At 46.7% G+C, this 16,516-nt stretch overlaps 1 protein-coding gene across 1 annotated transcript in view; it reads left to right on the top strand.

The window, feature by feature from the left end:
• LOC134991325 (uncharacterized) overlaps positions 1-16,516 on the top strand; it is a 297,555-nt gene that overhangs the window by 24,532 nt on the left and 256,507 nt on the right. The window lies entirely within an intron of this gene.

The raw sequence follows: 16,516 nt of genomic DNA on the forward strand, positions 1-16,516 counted from the left end.
TAGGTGGAGTACCAACTTACGGGGGGGGGGGGGGGGGGGACACTGCAGAGAAGAGTCCCTAGGACTGACTGGTGTTCTTATACCTGATATAAGCCATGCAATCACTATATCACACACATGGGGGGATGACTCCGACTGGCCAACTGCTGTAAGACTACAAAGCCCTGCATGCCAGTAGAGACCTCACCTCAGTGCCCAGACTAATTATCGGCTGCTGCAGCTTCCTCTTGCCCTGTCCTCCTCTGGTGGAGTTGTCGTACAGGAAGGGGAAGGCACTGAGGAACAGGGCCGGGGGCAGACATAGTTTACACAGGCACAGGAGTGTGTGAACAGCCATTCCCGACCCATTCATAAGTGTTCTAGTTGCCAGGGGTAGTTTAACAGGAGTCCACATTGGTGGTACTGAGGTGAGGGGACCTGCAGTGAGAGTTCTGTCTGGGACCTGGCAGCAGGTAGACCCTTAGGGTCTGTCCTCCTCTGGTGGAGCTGCGGGAAGGGGGAGACACTGGGGACAGGCCTGGGGGCAAACATCACTTAAACAGGCACAGGAGTGTGTGAGGCGGCCATGGACTAGCACTTGGGAAATGAAAGGGGCAGCTAGAGAGTCCATGGTCACAGCCCCCTGCCCCATTCGTTAGCGTTCTAGTTGCTGTGGAGTCCACATTGGGGGTGCTGGGGAGTGGGTACATGCAGTGAGGGTCCGTGGACCTGGCAGAAGGTAGCCCCTTAGGGCTTAGAGGAAGGAGGGGAGGCAGAGTACCCATCTCTGTGCCCTCTAAGATTCTGCACCCGGGGCGTATGCCCCCTGAGCCTCCCTAGTTGCGGCCATGGGCAAACTCAATACACTAGTGGATGGAGTGAACATATATGTTACATACCAGCAGCAGGGAGTTCCCAGGGTCAGTACTGAAATTATAGTAGCTGAGACTGGCAAATCCTTGCTGCTGCATTAATCCCAGGCACTTATCATGGCTATAAAAAATTACCGCTTCACCACACTGTATGCAGATCTGTAATGTATCAAAAGTTTATTATTCAGACAGTAATCCAGCAAAGATTGTTAAGATTGATAAATTGAATTTACCTCACGTTCAAAAAGGATATAAAACAGCGCTAAAAGAGCTGGATGTCATAAACAAATATATAACATTTATTCAAATACAATATACATAAAAATTAGTGATGTGCACCGGAAATTTTTCGGGTTTTGTGTTTGGATTCGGTTCCGCGGCCGTGTTTTGGATTCGGATGCGTTTTGGCAAAACCTCCCTGAAAATTTATCGTCGGATTCGGGTGTGTTTTGGATTCGGGTGTTTTTTTACAAAAAACCCTCAAAAACAGCTTAAATCATAGAATTTGGGGGTCATTTTGATCCCATAGTATTATTAACCTCAATAACCATAATTTCCACTCATTTCCAGTCTATTCTGAACACCTCACACCTCACAATATTATTTTTAGTCCTAAAATTTGCACCAAGGTAGCTGTATGACTAAGCTAAGCGACCCAAGTGGCTGACACAAACACCTGGCCCATCTAGGAGTGGCACTGCAGTGTCAGACAGGATGGCCGATTTAAAAAATAGTCCCCAAAGAGCACATGATGCAAAGAAAAAAAGAGGTGCACCAAGGTCGCTGGATGGCTAAGCTTAGCGACCCAAGTGGCCGACACAAACACCTGGTCCATCTAGGAGTGGCACTGCAGTGTCAGACAGGATGGCACTTAAAAAAATAGTCCCCAAACAGCACAAGCAGCACACATGTGGATAGTATACTTGACGACACAGAGGTAGAGCAATGGACTACTTTACCGTACTGCTATATATTTTATACTGGTGGTCAGCAAAATTCTGCACTGTCCTCCTACTATATACTGCGCACAACTAAAATGCAGCACAAGTATGGATGGATAGTATACTTGACGACACAGAGGTAGAGCAATGGACTACTGTACCGTACTGCTATATATATACTGGTGGTCAGCAAAATTCTGCACTGTCCTCCTACTATATACTGCGCACAACTAAAATGCAGCACAGGTATGGATGGATAGTATACTTGACGACACAGAGGTAGAGCAATGGACTACTGTACCGTACTGCTATATATATACTGGTGGTCAGCAAAATTCTGCACTGTCCTCTTACTATATACTGCGCACAACTAAAATGCAGCACAGGAATGGATGGATAGTATACTTGACGACACAGAGGTATAGCAATGGACTACTGTACCGTACTGCTATATATATACTGGTGGTCAGCAAAATTCTGCACTGTCCTCCTACTATATACTGCGCACAACTAAAATGCAGCACAGGTATGGATGGATAGTATACTTGACGACACAGAGGTAGAGCAATGGACTACTGTACCGTACTGCTATATATATACTGGTGGTCAGCAAAATTCTGCACTGTCCTCCTACTATATACTGCGCACAACTAAAATGCAGTACAGGTATGGATGGATAGTATACTTGACGACACAGAGGTAGAGCAATTGACTACTGTACCGTACTGCTATATATAAACTGGTGGTCAGCAAAATTCTGCACTGTCCTCCTACTATATACTGCGCACAACTACAATGCAGCACACATATGGATAGTATACTTGACGACACAGAGGTAGAGCAATGGACTACTGTACCATTCTGCTATATATATACTGGTGGTCAGCAAAACTCTGCACTGTCCTCCTACTATATACTGCGCACAACTAAATTGCAGCACAGGTATGGATGCATAGTATACTGGATGACACAGAGGTAGAGCAATGGACTACTGTACCATACTGCTATATATATACTGGTGGTCAGCAAAATTCTGCACTGTCCTCCTACTATATACTGCGCACAACTACAATGCAGCACACATATGGATTGTATACTTGACGACACAGAGGTAGAGCAATGGACTACTCTACCATACTGCTATATATATACTGGTGGTCAGCAAAATTCTGCACTGTCCTCCTACTATATACTGCGCACAACTAAAATGCAGCACAGGTATGGATGAATAGCATACTTGATGACACAGAGGTAGAGCAATGGACTACTGTACCGTACTGCTATATATATACTGGTGGTCAGCAAAATTCTGCACTGTCTTCCTACTATATACTGCGCACAACTAAAATGCAGCACAGGTATGGATGGATAGCATACTTGATGACACAGAGGTAGAGCAATTGACTACTGTACCGTACTGCTATATATATACTGGTGGTCAGCAAAATTCTGCACTGTCCTCCTACTATATATTGCGCACAACTACAATGCAGCACACATATGGATTGTATACTTGATGACACAGAGGTAGAGCAGTGGACTATTGTACCGAACTGCTATATATATACTGGTTGTCAGCAAAATTCTGCACTGTCCTCCTACTATATTCTGCGCACAACTAAAATGCAGCACAGGTATGGATGGATAGTATACTTGACGACACAGAGGTAGAGCAATGGACTACTGTACCATACTGCTATATATATACTGGTGGTGAGCAAAATTCTGCACTGTCCTCCCACTATATACTGCGCACAACTAAAATGCAGCACAGGTATGGATGTATAGTACACTTGACGACACAGAGGTAGAGCAATTGACTTACTGTACCATACTGCTATATATATTTTATATACTGGTGGTCAGCAAAATTCTGCACTGTCCTCCTTCTATATACTGCACACAACAAAAATGCAGCACAGGTATGGATGGATAGTATACTTGACGACACAGAGGTAGAGCAATGGACTACTGTACCGTACTGCTATATATATACTGGTGGTCAGCAAAATTCTGCACTGTCCTCCTACTATATACTGCGCACAACTAAAATGCAGCACAGGTATGGATGGATAGTATACTTGACGACACAGAGGTAGAGCAATTGACTACTGTACCATACTGCTATATATATTTTATATACTGGTGGTCAGCAAAATTCTGCACTGTCCTCCTTCTATATACTGCACACAACAAAAATGCAGCACAGGTATGGATGGATAGTATACTTGACGACACAGAGGTAGAGCAATGGACTACTGTACCGTACTGCTATATATATACTGGTGGTCAGCAAAATTCTGCACTGTCCTCCTACTATATACTGCGCACAACTAAAATGCAGCACAGGTATGGATGGATAGTATACTTGACGAAACAGAGGTAGAGCAATGGACTACTGTACTGTACTGCTATATATATACTAGGGGTCAGCAAAATTCTGCACTGTCCTCCTACTATATACTACAATGCAGCACAGATATGGAGCATTTTTCAGGCAGAGAACGTAGATATTTTCAGCACACTGAGCACAGATATTTGCAGCACACTGAGTACAGATATTTGCAGCACACTGAGCACAGATATATGCAGCACACTGAACACAAAAACTGAGAGAACGCAGCCACGTCCTCTCACTATCATCTCCAATGCACAAGTAAAAATGGCGGCGACGCGCGGCTCCCTATATAGCATACGAATCTCGCGAGAATCCGACAGCGGGATGATGACGTTCGGGCGCGCTCGGGTTAACCGAGCAAGGAGGGAGGATACGAGGCTGCCTCGGAACCGTGTAAAATGGATGAAGTTCGGGGGGGTTCAGATCCCGAGGAACCGAACCCGCTCATCTCTAATAAAAATATTGTTGCAACAAAATAAAAAATTAGGCAAAATGCATAAAAAGGAAAAATACGTCACACATTAGTACTGCAGTGAAAAGGGTATTATTGAGAAATATAGGCTAGGATTTATGGGTGGCCTTCAGTTTGCCGGCGGTTGGGACTCATTTGCACTCGTCCTGCTGTCAGTATGCCGGCGGTTGGGATTCCAGCTCCGGTATGCTGCCCGCCGGGAGCCCGCCTGCCAGCATAACATACTACACCCAGGATTTATATGCAGAATTTGTCCATGGAGGCTGGCCACAGTCCAGGGATATGCAAAATTTCAAAATGGTAGTTACCAACTTGTGATGAAATGGATGACCTCTTGTAGCTCGATTGTGGACACAAAAATAGTCCTATTGTAAGATCAGTTCTTTATTCCCAGTTGTAAATCGCAATGGTAATCTCACTTGTGGACGTCTAGGCTTGCCTCCTGATATAGTCCAGTATGTAGCAGAACCCAGCTCCTTCACCAATGAGTTTCGCTGTGAGCCACAGCTTTGTCAAGAGTTTGTTACCTCACGTTCATGTCACTTCTGATTGGTGGCTGCTGGAACTCCATAGTAAACGTCAGTAAAAAAAGAACAGTACAGGATGAAGAAGGGAGGTGGGAGATGTGACAGAAACAGCGGCCAAGTCAGAATGAACTTTAAGCCGATACTGCTGGGTATGGAGTAGATAGTTATATAGTGTGGAAGACGTGTACTGTAGTATAAACATAGAAACATATAAAGGGTCGGCTGATTCTGTGTCAATTGGCTCTCTCTTTCAGATGCAAATGATGAGTTTGTGCATACAGCCCACGCACAGAAGCTAGTTTTTGCATATGTCGTCAATTTCTGAGTTGGACCCAATTTGGCTGGATCTGTCTTTCCATGAAATAGGCGGTGGCATAGCGATTGCATGGAACCATTTATTGTATTGTTATCCTGACATGTGGGAATGTCAAAAGTTCTGTGTGATTCTGTGTATTGTGTATGGACAAGGGAAGCCTGTTTCTGATAGATCTCCTGCACCTAGCATGCACCTGATGCAAGTGCTGATGCTATTGATGATTATGGTTACCGCTGCCAGGGATACATTCAGCGGGCAGCACTGTTTTTTTTCATGCACATGCGGTAGCAAAACAGATTTCCTCAGCTGCCAGCAACAACAGCCACTTTGTATGCCACACAGAATCAGACCCTTTGTGTTTCCATATTAATTTGCAGTAGCCTAGACTATTGTGTGCCACTGCCATGGCACCCTACGGTGCTTCGGGACACTTGCAGGGGTGCCATGGTTAGGTAGTCCAGGACCAATTCTAATTATTTATGGTCACTGTAACAGACAAAACCAGTGCTTGTAGCTTCCAATCATAAAATATGTGGGCAAACAGAAGTGAACCCTGTACCTTACCTCGTAAATGAACATAAGGATGACATCTAAACACATTTTACTTCATTATATATTTCACTTTAAATTTCTCAGTAAGAAACCTGCATTGGCCTAGAGTAGCCATGAAACACATTCTGATGCTCTAGGTGCCATGAAACTAGAGATGTGCGGCGGGCACTTTTCGTGTCTTGTGTTTTGGTTTTGGTTCTAATTCCCCGCTCATGCTTTGGTTTTGGCTTGGTTTTGCCAAAACCACCCTTTTGGTTTTGGATCTGAATGATTTTTGAAAAAACATAAAAACCGCTAAAATCACAGAATTTGGGGGTCATTTTGATCCTACGGTATTATTAACCTCAATAACATTCATTTCCACTCATTTCCAGTAGAGATGAGCGGGTTCGGTTTCTCTGAATCCGAACCCGCCCGAACTTCATGGTTTTTTTCACGGGTCCGAGCAGACTCGGATCCTCCCGCCTTGCTCGGTTAACCCGAGCGCGCCCGAACGTCATCATGACGCTGTCGGATTCTCGCGAGACTCGGATTCTATATAAGGAGCCGCGCGTCGCCGCCATTTTCACACGTGCATTGAGATTGATAGGGAGAGGACGTGGCTGGCGTCCTCTCCATTTAGATTAGAAGAGAGAGAGAGAGAGATTGACCTGATTTACTGGAGCTTAGGAGTACTGTAGAAGTGTAGAGAGTGCAGAGTTTACTAGTGACTGACCACAGTGACCACCAGACAGTGCAGTTTTATTTAATATATCCGTTCTCTGCCTGAAAAAAACGATACACACAGTGACTCAGTCACATACCATATCTGTGTGCACTGCTCAGCCCAGTGTGCTGCATCATCTATGTATATATATCTGACTGTGCTCAGCTCACACAGCTTATAATTGTGGGGGAGACTGGGGAGCACTGCAGTGCCAGTTATAGGTTATAGCAGGAGCCAGGAGTACATATTATATTAAAATTAAACAGTGCACACTTTTGCTGCAGGAGTGCCACTGCCAGTGTGACTGACCAGTGACCTGACCACACTGACCACCAGTATAGTTAGTAGTATACTATATTGTGATTGCCTGAAAAAGTTAAACACTCGTCGTGTGACTTCACTTGTGTGGTGTTTTTTTTTTATTCTATAAAAAACTCATTCTGCTGACAGACAGTGTCCAGCAGGTCCGTCATTATATAATATATACCTGTCCGGCTGCAGTAGTGATATATATATATTTTTTATATCAATATTTATCATCCAGTCGCAGCAGACACAGTACGGTAGTTCACGGCTGTAGCTACCTCTGTGTCGGCACTCGGCAGTCCATCCATAATTGTATACCACCTACCCGTGGTTTTTTTTTCTTTCTTCTTTATACATACATACTACTACATCTCTTTATCAACCAGTCTATATTAGCAGCAGACACAGTACAGTACGGTAGTCCACGGCTGTAGCTACCTCTGTGTCGGCACTCGGCAGTCCGTCCATAATTGTATACCACCTACCCGTGGTTTTTTTTTCTTTCTTCTTTATACATACATACTACTACATCTCTTTATCAACCAGTCTATATTAGCAGCAGACACAGTACAGTACGGTAGTTCACGGCTGTAGCTACCTCTGTGTCGGCACTCGGCAGTCCGTCCATAATTGTATAACACCTACCCGTGGTTTTTTTTTCTTTCTTCTTTATACATACATACTACTACATCTCTTTATCAACCAGTCTATATTAGCAGCAGACACAGTACAGTACGGTAGTCCACGGCTGTAGCTACCTCTGTGTCGGCACTCGGCAGTCCGTCCATAATTGTATACAACCTACCCGTGGTTTTTTTTTCTTTCTTCTTTATACATACATACTACTACATCTCTTTATCAACCAGTCTATATTAGCAGCAGACACAGTACAGTACGGTAGTTCACGGCTGTAGCTACCTCTGTGTCGGCACTCGGCAGTCCATCCATAATTGTATACCACCTACCCGAGGTTTTTTTTTCTTTCTTCTTTATACATACATACTACTACATCTCTTTATCAACCAGTCTATATTAGCAGCAGACACAGTACAGTACGGTAGTCCACGGCTGTAGCTACCTCTGTGTCGGCACTCGGCAGTCCGTCCATAATTGTATACCACCTACCCGTGGTTTTTTTTTCTTTCTTCTTTATACATACATACTACTACATCTCTTTATCAACCAGTCTATATTAGCAGCAGACACAGTACAGTATGGTAGTTCACGGCTGTAGCTACCTCTGTGTCGGCACTCGGCAGTCCGTCCATAATTGTATACCACCTACCCGTGGTTTTTTTTTCTTTCTTCTTTATACATACATACTACTACATCTCTTTATCAACCAGTCTATATTAGCAGCAGACACAGTACAGTACGGTAGTTCACGGCTGTAGCTACCTCTGTGTCGGCACTCGGCAGTCCGTCCATAATTGTATACCACCTACCCGTGGTTTTTTTTTCTTTCTTCTTTATACATAAATACTACTACATCTCTTTATCAACCAGTCTATATTAGCAGCAGACACAGTACAGTACGGTAGTCCACGGCTGTAGCTACCTCTGTGTCGGCACTCGGCAGTCCGTCCATAATTGTATACCACCTACCCGTGGTTTTTTTTTCTTTCTTCTTTATACATACATACTACTACATCTCTTTAACAACCAGTCTATATTAGCAGCAGACACAGTACAGTACGGTAGTTCACGGCTGTAGCTACCTCTGTGTCGGCACTCGGCAGTCCGTCCATAATTGTATACCACCTACCCGTGGTTTTTTTTTCTTTCTTCTTTATACATAAATACTACTACATCTCTTTATCAACCAGTCTATATTAGCAGCAGACACAGTACAGTACGGTAGTCCACGGCTGTAGCTACCTCTGTGTCGGCACTCGGCAGTCCGTCCATAATTGTATACTAGTATCCATCCATCTCCATTGTTTACCTGAGGTGCCTTTTAGTTGTGCCTATTAAAATATGGAGAACAAAAATGTTGAGGTTCCAAAATTAGGGAAAGATCAAGATCCACTTCCACCTCGTGCTGAAGCTGCTGCCACTAGTCATGGCCGAGACGATGAAATGCCAGCAACGTCGTCTGCCAAGGCCGATGCCCAATGTCATAGTACAGAGCATGTCAAATCCAAAACACCAAATATCAGTAAAAAAAGGACTCCAAAACCTAAAATAAAATTGTCGGAGGAGAAGCGTAAACTTGCCAATATGCCATTTACCACACGGAGTGGCAAGGAACGGCTGAGGCCCTGGCCTATGTTCATGGCTAGTGGTTCAGCTTCACATGAGGATGGAGGCACTCAGCCTCTCGCTAGAAAAATGAAAAGACTCAAGCTGGCAAAAGCAGTAGCACCGCAAAGAACTGTGCGTTCTTCGAAATCCCAAATCCACAAGGAGAGTCCAATTGTGTCGGTTGCGATGCCTGACCTTCCCAACACTGGACGTGAAGAGCATGCGCCTTCCACCATTTGCACGCCCCCTGCAAGTGCTGGAAGGAGCACCCGCAGTCCAGTTCCTGATAGTCAGATTGAAGATGTCAGTGTTGAAGTACACCAGGATGAGGAGGATATGGGTGTTGCTGGCGCTGGGGAGGAAATTGACCAGGAGGATTCTGATGGTGAGGTGGTTTGTTTAAGTCAGGCACCCGGGGAGACACCTGTTGTCCGTGGGAGGAATATGGCCGTTGACATGCCTGGTGAAAATACCAAAAAAATCAGCTCTTCGGTGTGGAGGTATTTCAACAGAAATGCGGACAACAGGTGTCAAGCCGTGTGTTCCCTTTGTCAAGCTGTAATAAGTAGGGGTAAGGACGTTAACCACCTCGGAACATCCTCCCTTATACGTCACCTGCAGCGCATTCATAATAAGTCAGTGACAAGTTCAAAAACTTTGGGTGACAGCGGAAGCAGTCTACTGACCAGTAAATCCCTTCCTCTTGTAACCAAGCTCACGCAAACCACCCCACCAACTCCCTCAGTGTCAATTTCCTCCTTCCCCAGGAATGCCAATAGTCCTGCAGGCCATGTCACTGGCAATTCTGATGATTCCTCTCCTGCCTGGGATTCCTCCGATGCATCCTTGCGTGTAACGCCTACTGCTGCTGGCGCTGCTGTTGTTGCTGCTGGGAGTCGATGGTCATCCCAGAGGGGAAGTCGTAAGACCACTTTTACTACTTCCACCAAGCAATTGACTGTCCAACAGTCCTTTGCGAGGAAGATGAAATATCACAGCAGTCATCCTACTGCAAAGCGGATAACTGAGGCCTTGGCATCCTGGGTGGTGAGAAACGTGGTTCCGGTATCCATCATTACTGCAGAGCCAACTAGAGACTTGTTGGAGGTACTGTGTCCCCGGTACCAAATACCATCTAGGTTCCATTTCTCTAGGCAGGCGATACCGAAAATGTACACAGACCTCAGAAAAAGAGTCACCAGTGTCCTAAAAAATGCAGCTGTACCCAATGTCCACTTAACCACGGACATGTGGACAAGTGGAGCAGGGCAGGGTCAGGACTATATGACTGTGACAGCCCACTGGGTAGATGTATGGACTCCCGCCGCAAGAACAGCAGCGGCGGCACCAGTAGCAGCATCTCGCAAACGCCAACTCTTTCCTAGGCAGGCTACGCTTTGTATCACCGCTTTCCAGAATACGCACACAGCTGAAAACCTCTTACGGCATCTGAGGAAGATCATCGCGGAATGGCTTACCCCAATTGGACTCTCCTGTGGATTTGTGGCATCGGACAACGCCAGCAATATTCTGTGTGCATTAAATATGGGCAAATTCCAGCACGTCCCATGTTTTGCACATACCTTGAATTTGGTGGTGCAGAATTATTTAAAAAACGACAGGGGCGTGCAAGAGATGCTGTCGGTGGCCAGAAGAATTGCGGGACACTTTCGGCGTACAGGCACCACGTACAGAAGACTGGAGCACCACCAAAAACTACTGAACCTGCCCTGCCATCATCTGAAGCAAGAAGTGGTAACGAGGTGGAATTCAACCCTCTATATGCTTCAGAGGTTGGAGGAGCAGCAAAAGGCCATTCAAGCCTATACAATTGAGCACGATATAGGAGGTGGAATGCACCTGTCTCAAGCGCAGTGGAGAATGATTTCAACGTTGTGCAAGGTTCTGCTGCCCTTTGAACTTGCCACACGTGAAGTCAGTTCAGACACTGCCAGCCTGAGTCAGGTCATTCCCCTCATCAGGCTTTTGCAGAAGAAGCTGGAGACATTGAAGGAGGAGCTAACACGGAGCGATTCCGCTAGGCATGTGGGACTAGTGGATGGAGCCCTTAATTCGCTTGTCAAATTGTCAATTGTCAAATTGTAAATTGTCAAGTCAAGCGGAACGCGACCTGTCAACATCTCCTCCTTCACATTCTCCCGCAACTGGGGGTGCGAGGAAAAGGCTCAGAATTCCGAGCCCACCCGCTGGCGGTGATGCAGGGCAGTCTGGAGCGACTGCTGATGCTGACATCTGGTCCGGACTGAAGGACCTGACAACGATTACGGACATGTCGTCTACTGTCACTGCATATGATTCTCTCAACATTGAAAGAATGGTGGAGGATTATATGAGTGACCGCATCCAAGTAGGCACGTCACACAGTCCGTACTTATACTGGCAGGAAAAAGAGGCAATTTGGAGGCCCTTGCACAAACTGGCTTTATTCTACCTAAGTTGCCCTCCCACAAGTGTGTACTCCGAAAGAGTGTTTAGTGCCGCCGCTCACCTTGTCAGCAATCGGCGTACGAGGTTACATCCAGAAAATGTGGAGAAGATGAAGTTCATTAAAATGAATTATAATCAATTCCTCCGCGGAGACATTGACCAGCAGCAATTGCCTCCACAAAGTACACAGGGAGCTGAGATGGTGGATTCCAGTGGGGACGAATTGATAATCTGTGAGGAGGGGGATGTACACGGTGATATATCGGAGGATGATGATGAGGTGGACATCTTGCCTCTGTAGAGCCAGTTTGTGCAAGGAGAGATTAATTGCTTCTTTTTTGGGGGGGGTCCAAACCAACCCGTCATATCAGTCACAGTCGTGTGGCAGACCCTGTCACTGAAATGATGGGTTGGTTAAAGTGTGCATGTCCTGTTTTGTTTATACAACATAAGGGTGGGTGGGAGGGCCCAAGGACAATTCCATCTTGCACCTCTTTTTTCTTTTCTTTTTCTTTGCGTCATGTGCTGCTTGGGGAGGGTTTTTTGGAAGGGACATCCTGCGTGACACTGCAGTGCCACTCCTAAATGGGCCCGGTGTTTGTGTCGGCCACTAGGGTCGCTTATCTTACTCACACAGTCAGCTACCTCATTGCGCCTCTTTTTTTCTTTGCGTCATGTGCTGTTTGGGGAGGGTTTTTTGGAAGGGCCATCCTGCGTGACACTGCAGTGCCACTCCTAGATGGGCCCGGTGTTTGTGTCGGCCACTAGGGTCGCTAATCTTACTCACACAGCTACCTCATTGCGCCTCTTTTTTTCTTTGCGTCATGTGCTGTTTGGGGAGGGTTTTTTGGAAGGGACATCCTGCGTGACACTGCAGTGCCACTCCTAAATGGGCCCGGTGTTTGTGTCGGCCACTACGGTCGCTAATCTTACTCACACAGCTACCTCATTGCGCCTCTTTTTTTCTTTGCGTCATGTGCTGTTTGGGGAGGGTTTTTTGGAAGGGACATCCTACGTGACACTGCAGTGCCACTCCTAGATGGGCCCGGTGTTTGTGTCGGCCACTAGGGTCGCTAATCTTACTCACACAGCTACCTCATTGCGCCTCTTTTTTTCTTTGCGTCATGTCCTGTTTGGGGAGGGTTTTTTGGAAGGGACATCCTGCGTGACACTGCAGTGCCACTCCTAAATGGGCCCGGTGTTTGTGTCGGCCACTACGGTCGCTAATCTTACTCACACAGCTACCTCATTGCGCCTCTTTTTTTCTTTGCGTCATGTGCTGTTTGGGGAGGGTTTTTTGGAAGGGACATCCTGCGTGACACTGCAGTGACACTCCTAGATGGGCCCGGTGTTTGTGTCGGCCACTAGGGTCGCTAATCTTACTCACACAGCTACCTCATTGCGCCTCTTTTTTTCTTTGCGTCATGTGCTGTTTGGGGAGGGTTTTTTGGAAGGGACATCCTGCGTGTCACTGCAGTGCCACTCCTAAATGGGCCCGGTGTTTGTGTCGGCCACTACGGTCGCTAATCTTACTCACACAGCTACCTCATTGCGCCTCTTTTTTTCTTTGCGTCATGTGCTGTTTGGGGAGTGTTTTTTGGAAGGGACATCCTACGTGACACTGCAGTGCCACTCCTAGATGGGCCCGGTGTTTGTGTCGGCCACTAGGGTCGCTAATCTTACTCACACAGCTACCTCATTGCGCCTCTTTTTTTCTTTGCGTCATGTGCTGTTTGGGGAGGGTTTTTTGGAAGGGACATCCTGCGTGACACTGCAGTGCCACTCCTAAATGGGCCCGGTGTTTGTGTCGGCCACTACGGTCGCTAATCTTACTCACACAGCTACCTCATTGCGCCTCTTTTTTTCTTTGCGTCATGTGCTGTTTGGGGAGGGTTTTTTGGAAGGGACATCCTGCGTGACACTGCAGTGCCACTCCTAAATGGGCCCGGTGTTTGTGTCGGCCACTAGGGTCGCTTATCTTACTCACACAGTCAGCTACCTCATTGCGCCTCTTTTTTTCTTTGCGTCATGTGCTGTTTGGGGAGTGTTTTTTGGAAGGGCCATCCTGCGTGACACTGCAGTGCCACTCCTAGATGGGCCCGGTGTTTGTGTCGGCCACTAGGGTCGCTAATCTTACTCACACAGCTACCTCATTGCGCCTCTTTTTTTCTTTGCGTCATGTGCTGTTTGGGAAGGGTTTTTTGGAAGGGACATCCTGCGTGACACTGCAGTGCCACTCCTAAATGGGCCCGGTGTTTGTGTCGGCCACTAGGGTCGCTAATCTTACTCACACAGCTACCTCATTGCGCCTCTTTTTTTCTTTGCGTCATGTGCTGTTTGGGGAGGGTTTTTTGGAAGGGACATCCTGCGTGACACTGCAGTGCCACTCCTAGATGGGCCAGGTGTTTGTGTCGGCCACTAGGGTCGATTAGCTTAGTCATCCAGCGACCTCGGTGCAAATTTTAGGACTAAAAATAATATTGTGAGGTGTGAGGTATTCAGAATAGACTGAAAATTAGTGGAAATTATGGTTTTTGAGGTTAATAATAATATGGGATCAAAATGACCCCCAAATTCTATGATTTAAGCTGTTTTTTAGGGTTTTTTGAAAAAAACACCCGAATCCAAAACACACCCGAATCCGACAAAAAAAATTCGGTGAGGTTTTGCCAAAACGCGGTCGAACCCAAAACACGGCCGCGGAACCGAACCCAAAACCAAAACACAAAACCCGAAAAATTTCAGGCGCTCATCACTAATTTCCAGTCTATTCTGAACAACTCAAACCTCACAATATTGTTTTTAGGCCAAAAGGTTGCACCGAGGTTGCTGTATGACTAAGCTAAGCGACACAAGTGTGCGGTACAAACCCCTGGCCCATCTAGGAGTGGCACTGCAGCGTCAGACAGGATGGCAGATTTAAAAAATAGGCCCCAAACAGCACATGATGCAAAGAAGAAAATGAAGTGCACCGAGGTAGCTGTATGACTAAGCTAAGCGACACAACCACCTGACTCATCTAGTAGTGGCATGCAGTGACTGAATGTTGAAAGTGGCCCGCAATTATTCAGTCCACTGACAGCATCTCCTGCACGCCCCTGTCATTTTTTTTTAAATTATGCAATTGGTGGACTTATACGGCAGTACCCCTGGACTAATGCAGCAGTACCCCAGGACTTATACGGCAGAGTCAGACAGGATGGCACTTTAAAAAACCATGCCCCAAACAGCACATGATGCAAAGATGAATAAGAGGTGCACCATGGTTGCTGTATGACTAAGCTAAGTGACACAAGTGTGCGGCACAAACACCTTGCCTAACTAGGAGTGGCACTGCAGTGTCAGACAGGAGGGTAGATATAAAAAAAGGCCCCAAACAGCACATCATGCAAAGATGTAAAAGAGGTGCAATGAGGTAGCTGTATGACTAAGCTAAGCGACACAAACAATTGGCCCATCTAGGAGTGGCATTGCAGTGTCAGACAGGATGGCACTTAAAAAAAACATAGTACCCAAACAGCACATCATGCCAAGAACTAAAAGAGGGCAATGAGGTAGCTGTGTGACTAAGCTAAGTGACACAAGTGTGCGGCACAAATACCAGGCCCATCTAGGATTGGCACTGCAGTCCCACTGTACTAATGGTGGATACCGGATGCACGTCTTGCACAAGCATAGTTGTTATGACCTCAGTAATCTGCTTTGCAACAGGGTATATATATATTCGGCAGTATCACTGGAATTATATGGCAGTACCACTGGACATATTCGGCAGTGTGACTGGAATTATACGGCAGTATCACTGGAATTATACGGCAGGATCACTGGATTTATATGCCAGTACTACTGAAATTATACGGCAGGATCACTGGATTTATACGGCAGTACCGCTGGACATATACAGCAGTATCAATGGACATATATGGCAGTATCACTGGAATTATACGGCAGGATCACTGGAATTATACGGCAGAATCACTGGACATATACGGCAGTTTCAATGGACATGTACGCAGAGGCGTATCTAGCACGGGGCGAGCAGGGCACGTGCCCTGGGCGCTGTGGAAGCCCCAACAGAGGGGGCGCCACCGGCACGGCCCGCTCACCCCATGCAACAGGGATTCCGCCGACGCTACCTGCGGCGCTCTCCCTGTCTTCCCGGCTGCTGTGCCTGTCACACTGGACAGGCAGCGGCAGCCAGGAGCCTCCGCTCATCTCCCCCGGCCCTCCCCCTCTCTCCGTCTCCCTACACATTGTACTGTGCGCGATCGCGCGTGCGCGCGACCGCGACGGTACGCGCGCGCGCGCCTGCGCGGCTTCAGTGAGCGGGTTTAACAGCCAGGTGAGCGGAGTGGACTTTAGTTTTTTCTCTGTCGGGAGAGGGGGTTGCGGGACAGTGTGTGTGTGTGAGTGTGTGTTAATTGTGTGAGTGTGTTAATTGTGTGTGTGTGGGACAGTGTGAGTGTGTTAATTGTGTGAGTGTGTTAATTGTGCGTGTGTGGGACAGTGTGAGTGTGTTAATTGTGTGAGTGTGTTAATTGTGCGTGTGTGGGACAGTGTGTGTGTGTTAATTGTGTGTGTGTGTGGGACAGTGTGCGTGTGTGTGTGTTAATTGTATGTGTGTGTGTGACAGTGTGCGTGTGTGTTAATTGTGTGTGTGACAGTGTGTGTTAATTGTGTGTGTGTGACAGTGTGCGTGTGTGTTAATTGTGTGTGTGGGACAGTGTGCGTGTGTGACAGTGTGCGTGTGTGTGG

The sequence above is a fragment of the Pseudophryne corroboree genome, chromosome 2 (assembly GCF_028390025.1).
Source record: "Pseudophryne corroboree isolate aPseCor3 chromosome 2, aPseCor3.hap2, whole genome shotgun sequence".
Taxonomy (NCBI): Eukaryota; Metazoa; Chordata; class Amphibia; order Anura; family Myobatrachidae; genus Pseudophryne; species Pseudophryne corroboree.